General features: G+C 46.2%; 1 protein-coding gene across 1 annotated transcript in view; it reads right to left on the reverse strand.

Moving 5' to 3' along the window:
• LOC135373995 (uncharacterized) overlaps positions 1-12,043 on the reverse strand; it is a 109,236-nt gene that overhangs the window by 51,632 nt on the left and 45,561 nt on the right. The window contains exons 5-10 of the mRNA XM_064607016.1: positions 11,933-11,968; positions 10,516-10,551; positions 10,414-10,444; positions 8,429-8,472; positions 3,445-3,483; positions 1,641-1,655 (exon numbers count right to left, since the gene is read on the reverse strand). The gene's annotated coding sequence lies outside the window, so the exon portion shown is untranslated. The remainder of the gene's footprint in view (positions 1-1,640; positions 1,656-3,444; positions 3,484-8,428; positions 8,473-10,413; positions 10,445-10,515; positions 10,552-11,932; positions 11,969-12,043) is intronic.

Genomic DNA, 12,043 nt, shown 5'->3' on the forward strand with positions numbered 1-12,043 from the left:
CGAGGCACATTCGATGATCAAAGATGAAAGCCACTCTCATGTTCAACATTTCATGAACTAATGTGTCACCTTGACGAGGAATATGTGCAGACATGCGGAAAGCGAGCGCTGGATCAACTCTGCTCAGCATGGCGGGGGGGGGGATGTCAGCGGTCCGCTGGGGAGTAGCCAGAGGAGTCACGAGGCGACGAGGCACGGACCGGCGATCTCCTCTCAGCAGTCCGCGTCTGTGTCCGAGACGAGAGAGCTGCTTCAGCGGTACTGTCAGCCTGTTAATTGCCTTCGACACTGCAATGAACTGGAACCCATGGAGAACGAGCCTGTGCCCTGCCTCGTAGACGAGTTTGTAAGCCATTAACACATCCATAACCAACGGTGCGGAGGAACCTCGGATGCCAGAATTTTCAATTGCTTGCAGGGCAGATGTTGAGTCAGTGAATACCACCCAATTCCGTGCGGTAAATTGAACGATGTGCTGCAGAAAGAAGAGTGTGGCATAAAGTTCCACAGCTGTGGATGAGGGTTCATGCGAAAGGCGACAACCGTCAACTACGGCTTCGGATGGGGCGACGAACGCCGACGCGGCCATCGGTGTATGCGGCGGCAGAGGTAGAAAGCTTTGCGTCTATGCGACAGCATATAGCAGGGCTCGAAGGACTTGAGGGGGAACCTTGTCTCTGCGGTCCCGGAGGTCCGGAAGACGTGCTAAGGTGGGTGGCACAGGCAGGGACCAGTGTGCGGTCGACGATGTGACGTCCTTAGATATGAAATCACTGAGAGCCTAGCGTGTCCTCTGCGCGACGCGATGGAAATCACTTTCAGGACGGTATCAAATTTTCCTGAAGAGTGGGTGACGGGGTATGTGCGCACGCAAACGTAGGAATTGTCGAGCCGTTTCCCGCTCATGGAGGACCTCCACCGGGAGTTCACCAGCTTCAGGTAGGGCTTGCTTGTTTCAGTCATTCTTGGAACTCAAAGGCAGCGACGAAGGCTTCGGGCGAATAGGGTCCGAAGGATATTTAATGATGTTGTAGACACTCTGTGCAAGAGAGGGAGGCTGTAAAGCACAGTCGCCCTCACCAAAGCCGCGTGAACGGCTAGAAGTGAGCGTTGATCACAGTTCCAGCCCAAGCCAGAAAGATCTTGTATTCCACGAAGCCATCGCTGCACTTTCGTTTCAAGGTGCTTAATGTGGCGAGCCCAGCGCAGGTTCGAGTCCAGTGCTACACCAAGGAAGTGATGGGAACGCACAGGCTCGACTTTTTTTGCACCCACCCAAAGAGTGAAATTATGGATAGGGAAAGGGAACTCTACGCACTTTTCGGGCGAAAGGTCCATTCCAAGTCGCGAAAGGTAGAGATGAACATTGTTTAAGGCTTGTTGCAACGATGGCCAGTGCGCTTACTTCCTAAGCTCGCAATGAAGCGCACTAAAGAAAACCCATTTCAGAAGACTTTTCGCGACGTCTTCGCGATAGTGCCCCAAGGTGCTATCGGGAGTTTACGTCAACACGCGATCGTATAAGTCACTAACACGGCACTGACTCCAAACGCGATATGTAGCCTTATCATATAAATGCTATAAAGCAGACCACATCTGACGCCCCTGAATACAACGAGATTGACATCAGGTGTACTTGCCTGTACTTGCCGGGGCTAAAGAAAGAACGAATACATTTTAGGAATTATCACACGTAAAAAAGATGCACAAATGCATCGAAGAAGAGCAACAGCCAGGAAATACATAAGGTTCATGGAGAACCCTACACCCTTTCCCTTGTTTCACATACGGTTCGTGCGTTTGCCTGCTGTCGACTAACAAGGCGTTACATCAGCAGTAGAACTTTGCGGTTTGCATTGATCCTAATGTTTAACGGCTGAACGGATTCTTCCTCGAATTGGCAACCCGAATTGAGGGATGCCTCTTTTGGGTGAAATTGACGTTTGTAGGGTGCACACTAACCTGTTTGGCAGGAAATGCAGTTGCATCACTGTTTGTGCTAAATCGGTACATAGCTAGTTCGAGTAAATGAACCTGCTTCCGAATTTAGCAGACAGGAAGGTCTTCCGGAATTTATAGCACATGTTTAATATTTACCCTATTCTTACCTCGAAGACTTCAGGTTGTAATACGCAGTAATATGAAATTGCCATACACTACTTCAATATGTGTGACATACGAACACATGACACTACACATATAGGAGGCGGGGATAGCAGTTCACTCATTCGACAACACGCTATTTAGGTTCTACTATTCTGCACTTATTCAAAAGTCACTGGGGCTAGAGGAGCTCAAGCAGGTGGATGAACGACAACGACTTGTAAAATGATTGCAGACATATTAGATGTGTTAGAGAAAGGGCCTAATGCGAGACTCAGTGGCATGCTATTCAACTGAAGCTTCAGTGTTGCTCTCTGAATTGTAAACATGCAGTTTTCACCGCTTCTGGTTTGGTGACAAAATAACACCCGGTTTCACAGCAAACGCGCTGAACGCGAAATACTGCGCACACGTCCAACAAACTCCCCAAAAGCAGTTATAGTGTCTTTCCGCGAGCAGAGCACCGATATCTTCATCACCTCATCATCATGCATCTATACTAAGAGAAGTCTCGCCCACAAAGCGTTCGTTTTTCATTGGTTGTCTGACATCATTCGCAACCAGTCTCGTGAAGAATTCGTCTATGTAGATTGACAATACGGGAACACTGGCCAGTAATACAGAATGACATCGTGAGGGCTGGTTGAAAACAGGTGTATGATGTACACCCCTTAAGTATTAATCAATTAATTAAGGCATAATGCATTAATGCAAAAGTGCCCAAATAAAGTCATCCCAAAAGCAGAGCAATAAATATAGATCGCTACGAATTACTTGCAAACAGTGCAAGCAACAAGTTCGGAATGTTACCAGCAGCCCCGGTTTTGGCAGTTGCACTCGGCTGCAAATCTTTGGCAGCTCAGAGAAGTCGATGAGAAGGTCATTAGTAACCTCTAGTAAGACATTAGCTTACGCATAGAGGCAAAGCTACAGTGTGCTCGTTTTCACGTATTACTTGCTGTCAGGAGGACATCCTTACGGAGAGAATATGTCACTACTCTACGACGAAATACCTAAAAAATGTTTATATAGGGGCGCAAGCGGAACAGGAGGCAATCTGCGCTATTCTCCCAGATTTTGAAAGTGAAGGCGAATTGCAATGTTGTAGTTTTACGCTCTCTTCGAAAGGATCTCGATCCCTCTGATGCCGCCGAACACTCCCTCCGTGTACCCTTCACAGCTTTAAGGGAGGAAGAAAGAAACGAACGCCCTGGGGCCTCATCTTCAACATGTTATTCCATAACGCGCGTTAACTGCGCATCACTTCGGCTCGTGATTCACTACGTGTTCTTCTGCGAACATTCCGAGCGTTATCGGGTCCCTGTAGTAAATAATACTTACTGTTGATCGGTGCACGCTCATCCCGAACAATGATCAAGACTGAAAGAGTGAAAAAAATAATTCGTGGAATCAATACAACGCATTACACACTATAGGCTGCGTTGAGCTTGCTGGGACCGTGCAACAGGGTTTCCCTGCACAAAGAAGCCACGAAAATGGCTACAACCCCCCGCCCCCGGATGACTGGCTACGAGCGTGCTATAAAGGATGTTCCAGTTGAGGGATGGTCTCGCACAGATCGACTGATTCCGAAACTTAGCGGAAGCTATATCACGGGTGCTACAGGAACATAGTCGCGAAAGTTGCATCCAAAACAACGACGTGGTTTTCGAAAAATGTACAGAAATATGCCGTAATAGCAGACGCTGGAAGCTGCAGCTGGATTAACTGCCTCTCATGCAACGACGGGATTGACATCGTTATACGGTGACCACGGTGGAAGGTTGGGGCGACCGAATAACGAAAGTGTTGTTTGCGATTGGAAGTTGCCATGCGCCACGTCGCAATGTCTGACAGCGAATTTGGCGGTAGTGACAGGTCCATATCACTGAGCGGTGAAGATCAGGCCGATTGAATTAGGAGATGTCGATGACCTTAACGCAGCTGGCCCTTTGCCACAACAACGATGGCCAGCCAGTGGAAATGAATGATTAACCCATCGACAAATGCGCACTTTTATGCGTTTCCTGATCCTGATCGTGACACCGCTTCTGAATTCTAAATTGTACAAACGTTGCAGGTGTGTCTGTAGCCACCGCTCGCCGCAAGAGGCTTACGAGCACATATACTCTATGGCTGTAGACAGTGACGACGCCGGATGACGCTGCATCACAAAACATGCGCTCTTCCCCGATTTTTGCGCACGTCGGGAACAGTGTCTGCTGCACTTCGTTTCTTTGATACAGCGGCTGGATCGAACGATAACCGGCATGAGATTCTCAACTTACACTATTGTCTATAGAATGGGGATATCTTTGTCTAAGGGAATAGGCGATGTGTTGTCCGCACAATTCGCCCTACCGTCACGTACACAGGCTGTAAAGGTGTACCTTTGTTGCACAGTTTTTTGTTTGCATGCAAACATGTGTGTGCAATGGTACACCATGCAAAATTTCAGGGCTTGGGCACTTGGTCGTAAGCATCGCGACTAGGATACCCTTCTGAAGGCAGCTACTCTCAGTATCCATTCGAACAAGTGGCAGGAGGTTGTCAAAGTGATAAGCGAAGGCATTCCTTCCATGTCATTGCACCTGCAGCAAATGTGAAAATCAAGGAGAGGCTGATCTACGTTGAAAAAGCCCCTTTCAATGCCATCCCATAAGTACGCATCAAAGATCATGCCTCTGCGTAGAATAAGGCCTTATCATCATTGATGTATTTATTTATGTGCATTCCTCAACAGGTCCTCCAACCTGTAACAGGTCCTCAAACCTGAAGAAGTGCAGCCTACTGCACGAAAGTCTTGTTTTTAATGTATATAGTAAACAGCTGATGCTCTTAACCGTCTTTGTTATTTTTGATTCTGCATTCCTCAAGTTACGTTTCTTGAACGTTTCTCAACGTAAGACAGGAACCGCTCATGTCACGTCAGTGATGAGCCCATACTAGCTCACATTTGAATTCGGTGTCAGGGGTTGAGTGGTAACATGTCGGTTACATGCCATTTCGCCTAATCCGTATTATCGGACTAAGGATGCGGGAGGGATGAGTGCGTTAGGCAAAAAGAGGGCTGCGGGTGCACTTTCATAAGGCGAAACGGTACTATCGACAAGTGGCCGCTATTTACATGCCCCGCTCCTACAGTGACGTGTGCAAGAAATGAATGGGGTCGTCCGACGACGACCTTACGTTGTACGAAACAAGGTCCCTTTACATTTGCAAACGAAAGCGTCTGCAATACCACTAATAAAACCAAATAAATAATTATCGAGAATATAATAGATATAATAGATTCAACGTAGAAAAGGGATAAGTTTCCATATAGACTGGACACGCAAAGGGTCCTGCTACCACTTTGGAGAATCACTCGCAGGGACACTGGGTCTCGTGAGGACTCAAGGAATTGGACTTGGAATGAAAAGGAAAAGATACAGGTTTTTGGGTGAAATATGAAAGTCACTGAAAAGGTTAGCCCTGTAGGTTCAAGTCCTACAGGTGGCAAACCTTTTCAGTGACTTTCATCTTTCATCGTTAATTTCTTAAGCAATTGGAGGCTTTGTATGTATTTCTCCCTTCTATGTTGTTCCAGTCTCAGAACATCAGTTCTCTCAGGTTTTTGGGTTTTTGGTAACTTCAGAAAAAACTTGAAAACTTGAGAGGAGGGAATACGACGGGCATGGCCAACGATACACCGTGACCAACCAAATGGTCGTGGCGTGGTCCCTGTGCACGTGACCTGTAGCAGACCGCATGAATTAAGCACGCAGAAACAAACTATAACAGGCAAACCTGCAAGAGGTTTACCTGAAACAGGTAAAGTGACTTTTGACAGCACACTTAAATAACACCAGCAAAGGGTGGCAAGTTGCGGATGCGTAATCAAGTTTGACTTTCCGACAAAATTTCTTGCATTTACTTTTCAGGAAGTGCAAAAAATGTATTACACGCAATACTATGCTTGGATAGAGCCAGTGAGGTTGTAAAGTTATGTGAAGATGCGAAAGTGGCTTTTGGCATCACTCCAGTGGACCACCACCTTTCATCACGTGACACTGATCAGTGGGCGATGTGCAAGTGACTCAGCATAATGCCAAATGGGCCAAATGGGCCAAATGGGACCCCCTTTAGTTGGAAGTTGGTGAACCTCTTATGGGATTGCGAGATAATCCGCTAAAACGCATTAGCAGAAATGGGAATAGGCGAATTGGGAAGACACGAACATGTCCAGCATGTTAGTATAAAAGATATAACTTTGGCAAATGCGTAAGAGCCTGTGTGTGTGAGCTTGTGCTCTTGTGGCAGGTGGTTTGCAACTTGTTCGCCTACCTTATTTTTGCATGGATGACACCGGTGTGTTCATGATCCTATACTGGCTCATATCTTGGTTCATTGTCAGCTTTTGCATGCTAACATGTTCAGCACGTTGAATATACAAGATGTGGAAATGTACAAGATGGAACAGCGGTCTGCCTTATTTTTGCTTATGTTACACCAGTGTGTTCATGATTCGCTGCCAGCAGTGTCAAGCTAGCATGTTGATTATAAAGGTTGCGGTTGTATTGTATGTCCACAGCACAACCAACTGCGTAGAAATGGTGTAGCTGGTATCGGGTAGCCATAATGATGTTCAAGTTGCAGACTCAGAGCAACTTGTCGTGTTGTCCTGTCAACAAGGTCGTCTTGTATCGCCAACTGTAGGATGGGACAAGCGTTAGCTTGCCCACATCATGCTTCAAAAATAGACCACAAAATAGCAACCGCCTGAGATCCCTCAGAAGCCTTCATTGGGATCGCAGGCGCCACCTGTGGCACGCAAGGGCTTATGGGAACTTAAAGCCAGTGGCCCCCTTGCTTGAACATCAGGTCGTCTTGCTTGAACATCACATCACATCAGCAATATGCAGGAAGAAAATAAACAGGTGTGAACTTTGCGAATTTAGGTTGCTATATCTGTGCCCGTCAATATAGAGGGTGTCGCAGAAAACGTATCATTGAATTATAATTAAAAAAAAACTGCAACACAGAGTCATGCAGCCAACAATATTTGTTTTTACTGGGTTTTTGCCACCTCCTGATGTGAGTGTCGTATAACGTAAATTTAATTATGTAAATTTTTGCGAGCTCAAGTCTGAAATTTGCCACTTTTTACCCCACCAATGTGAAGAGTGTGTCTCATTTACAGATTAATACACAGATTAATGATAATTGACAGTGATATTCAGGAGCTAGCCATCCGGAAAAAATATACCCGAACATCATGCTCTACGGAGCTCCCACAGGACAGCGCAAAGTGAATTTTTCAGCGCAATCTTTGTCGGTCCGACGAAAGGAGGTTCGAAACCCAACCCACCGCAGCATCGGAGAAAGGAAGACCAGGGGCATGGCTTATCGAGTGTGACTTTCGCTGGGATAGTGCTTTCCCTATTTTAGGAACTGCTTCTTTTTCTACTATCACTCTGTGGGCTGGCTTTGGAACCTCCTGTCGTGTGTCTGTCAGCAATTGCCCTCGAAAAGTCATTTACCGTCCCTTTAATTCATTTACCGTCCCTTTAATTCGCGAATGGGTGCAACAATCGAAGAACCTTTCTTTACAAGTACCTCTTCCAGACTGCCTGCAAGCTGAGTCAAGTGTGAATGAGCGAGAGGCGCTCGTTTAATAATAATGAGTTTCGTGAAAAGCAAACGAAGAAAATGAAAATACGTAAACGTGTAATACCAATTTCAGTGCCAAATGGAGCCCTGTTTTTTCACGAGTTTAAATTTTGTATTAATTAACGAGCACTCATGGCACTCATTCCGACAGTACGCAGCCTGTAGGCGGTACAGAGTTGAACTGTCGCACCCGTTCGCGGATTATTCAGACCAGGGATTTAAATGAAACACCCTGTATGGTAAATACACTGATATATGGGCACTACGGGTGGTTGAAAATGCGTGGCCACTTGTTTTGCCAGGTCCAGAGGAGTTAGTGTTCGATTGGCCTAGCAGTGTCGCATGTTCAGGTGGCACGCCGAACGCCAGGAATTTGCAAGACTGCACTTTTTTAGCCCGTCTTGGCGAAACCGACACTGGTTTCACATCACCCCGTGTAGACACACCACCGACACCGTGTGATTACACGGGATATAGTGGGGACACCTCTTCAAAATGGTCGACAACGGGCCTTTTTTCTACTGACAATGCGCCGCATAGCTTGTACAACTAGTAGTGGCCGCATAGCTAGTAGTCGCACAAAGTATATGAGACGCACAGCAAGTTCCTCTCAAGAAATCAAAAACCGAGTGTAAGTGGACAGATTCTTACTGGGCCTCTAGTAAATACTCACAAATTACTCCTGCGCTGATTAAAAGCAGTATCAAAAGCCAGATCCTGAAAGAACAGAACAGAACGTACAGAGTAAGATTTTCGGAAGTATAAGGGGGGAAAAGTGGGCAAAAGTTATACCGCCAAGGCCAGAGCAGGTCCGCGTGACATCACTTTACTCGGATGGGCCCCGGCCACTTACACGAATGTAGTACATTTACATTTATCTAGATATATGCAGAATATGGGTTATTCTGTGTCGAACAGAAAAATTTAGGCATCCGATAATATGAAACAGGCAACACGGGACCATTTAGCGTTATTTTAATTGAATGCAAATTAAATTTAATGCAATTCAGAGACGGTTAAGTCAACTATTAGGTGGCTTTTTGCTTGTTCCTAAACGATTTCTTTTTTTTTATCATATTGACTCGGCATTTTCCAGAAGATTTTCCTGTTTTCAAATACATCTTGCGCAAAGCAGGAGTGCCACACAGAAGCGACCGACCAGCGACACAGACTGGCAGTGTCTTGTTTGCAAAGGACGGCGGGGCAAAATAGCACCGGGTACTGTATGCTTTTATTGCACATCACGTGAGGTTGTTCATCAGGAAGGGTTGTGTAGGGGCCCACGGGCTTAACTGCTTGGGTTACCAGGGCGTGTCTCATCTTCCCCCGAGGTTTGGGGGAGATGACACAATGGCAATGACAATGGCATTGTATTGTATTGTATTGACAGTGTATTGATATTGACATTGTATTGTTTATTTACATTGAATTTCTTGTTGTGTGCGTATTTTAGACCGCTTCGTCTGTTCTGCTTTTGCAGGTCAGAAGTTCTAGACCACTTAGAACGTGTCCATGTCTAGTTAGGAAAATTAAAATTTCGCGTGCGATCGCAAATTTGTCTCGCCTTGCACCACCTTACCCTTCACTCATAAAAATGAACACCACCAAATAACACACTCCTAGCCAACTACAAATCCGAGTGACATCCTTCTCTCCGCTGACTTGTTGAAAATGGGAGACGCACGCCTTTTTGTGACACTTGTAAGCAGGGTTGTTAAGTAACTGAGTAAAAGTATCTGAGTGCGCGTACTTAGATACTTTTTATGTATCTTGAGGAAATATTAGATACGTTTTCAAACACATACTTCTAACTGTAACTTCATTACTTTTTCAATAACTTGTATCTGTCTTTTTGAGTATTTTTTGAGTAAAAACGACGCAACACCGTCGCCGAGAAGGAGGTGGCGCAAAAGGTGCGCCGACACTAGGGATCCTCCATGCGCATGAGAAGCAGCAGAAACTCGTCGAGGCTCCCAAGCCGACACCAGGCACGAGCTCCACTCCTCCTCGCCCTTCCTGCACGTGCTCACGCCCTCGCACTCGCAAGTGAGATTCTGAGCGGTAGTGAAGAGAATGGCCGAGTTTGAAGGCGCCGACGCCACCTCGGGCGCGGACGCCGTCTGTGAGGCTGTAACTGCGAGTAGCCCGAGCAAATGTGCCTCCGTTCTGTCAGAGGTACCGTGGCCACAATATCGAGAGCACTTTAAAGTCATCAGAACGAAGGAGAACGGGAATCTTGAGCTGAAGTGTCTCCGCTGTGAGCCGAAGACGAAGTTTCTGAGCGTCTCACCTGTCCCTGTCTCGGTTACCCCCAGTTTAGACGTTCCTTTCAATGTTTTGCCTGCAATTATGTACGATTACCCAAGAAGAGTTGTCTCTGTGGCTCTAGAGTGACACCTATCATGAGCCAAAGGCGAAAGATATGGTCTGCGTACAGAATTGCAAAAAGTAACTCCACCCGTAGTCGGATACTTTTCCAAAGTATTTATAACTGTATCTCAGTATTTTTTTCTGTCTGTAACTTAATTACTTTTGAAGCTGAGTATCTGTAACTGTAACTTAGTTACTTTCGAAAAGTAACCCTGCTTATGAGACACTAAGGGTGTGTTATACGGCAAAGCTCAGCTCCTGACCCCAGTGGAATGAAGTCCTGCTTACCACGCTTTTTACTTCCTGTCTCTGGCGACACCTGAAAAAAAAAATGGTGCTTTCCTCGTATGCTCACACCGTTTTGCGAGAGAAGCAATCTAGCGTACTTACCCTCATTTGTCGTGGTATCAGCATCCACGTGCTTCGCTGAAAGAAAAGTGTTGCGGTCAGTGTACATTGAAGCGGTATGTGGCACCGCACAAACCGGCACACAAATGTGCAGTTGTAAGCTCATGAAAAACAGAGCATGCGTCGTAAGTAGAACAACATCAGTGTCACACCGTCCGCCATGAATGAGCCGCTCTCTGGTTTTGTTGGCCTTCCATACTCGCACGATATTCTCCTCGATGCGTGTCGCATACAAGCGTGGATACAGTTTTATATCGGTCAAATAGAATATCACAATTTTGGAAATTTGTTCTTGCGGCTTCCAGGATCTGTATTTGTTATTACAAAAAACAAACAGAATTCAGGGAACAGTAACTGAAGCCATAAAGGAAACACGGGTTATCCCAGCCTCAACAGACAATCACAAGGATTGACGTTTTATTTTATTTTTTTCTTGAGTTCAGACGCACAACATGTAACGATGGATTTGTCCTTTCTATGTTGTTCCAGCCTCAGAACATCAGTTCTCTCATGTTCAACATGTTACGGCCTTAGAGGAGGTCACTAATTGTGTCTTCTAGTTTATCTTCGCGGTATACCGAAGTAATTGCCAATACGGTTGAATCAATGTGGAACAAAGGAAGCCACTGTGCGGCTATTTCGTGAAGCGCGGCCGCCGAGATACTGCATGTCGCCGTGTTTGTATTACGACAAAGATGGTAGCAAAATCACAATTTGCGGAACGGCTTATTGACATAGTCTTTGGCGTAGTCAGTTTGCGGAAGAGATCGACAAACGAAGTAGTGTGGGCATGAACTAGGCCCAATTGCGTCTAGGTGCAACACGGCCAATGGGCGTAACCACAGGGTTTGACGCAAACCCGCCATTGTTGTAACTACCCTCGAGCGGGCGCTTTTGGGAAAACTGCATTCTTGTCCTGGTCGCACGTCGTAGGAAACGTCACTTTGAGGTCATGTGACTTTGTTTACATGTCGTTTTGCCGCTTGCCGACATATTTCCGTCGTCATAACTCCAAGAGATGGACGTATTTCGCCAGCGTAAATTATGCGGGGCTTCTTCCCCAACATGGTAGCCCATTTCTCCTTACTTTTAGGTCCATTGAAGTTCATTTTTAAGAGTGAAAGAGCATGTTGGAGCGCAAGTGGAAGGGGTGCCCTCTGTGCAGACAAGGCGCGAGTTATTTCTCAGTCTGCATTAGCTAGGAACAGAGACCAACGAGAGCGAGAATTTGAGCGGTCCAGTAGCAGCGACTCCATGCAGTACGCAAGAAGCACGGAGAACGAGCATGGAGAACGGCGGATTCTTCCGTGTCGTATGTTTGAAGCAGATTATCTCGAACAGTTTGTCACACATAGTTCCATGGTTTGGTGATAGACATGAAGCAAACGAGCATACGTACCCTGTATCGTCTCACAGGACGCGTCGCGCGTCGGGTCTAGAAGACAAGGACGAAATGTTCGTTCAGGGTATTGTAACAAAACCCCGGGATAAATCCCCGGGATAAATATTT

This window comes from Ornithodoros turicata, unplaced genomic scaffold (genome assembly GCF_037126465.1).
Source record: "Ornithodoros turicata isolate Travis unplaced genomic scaffold, ASM3712646v1 Chromosome37, whole genome shotgun sequence".
NCBI classification, from domain to species: domain Eukaryota; kingdom Metazoa; phylum Arthropoda; class Arachnida; order Ixodida; family Argasidae; genus Ornithodoros; species Ornithodoros turicata.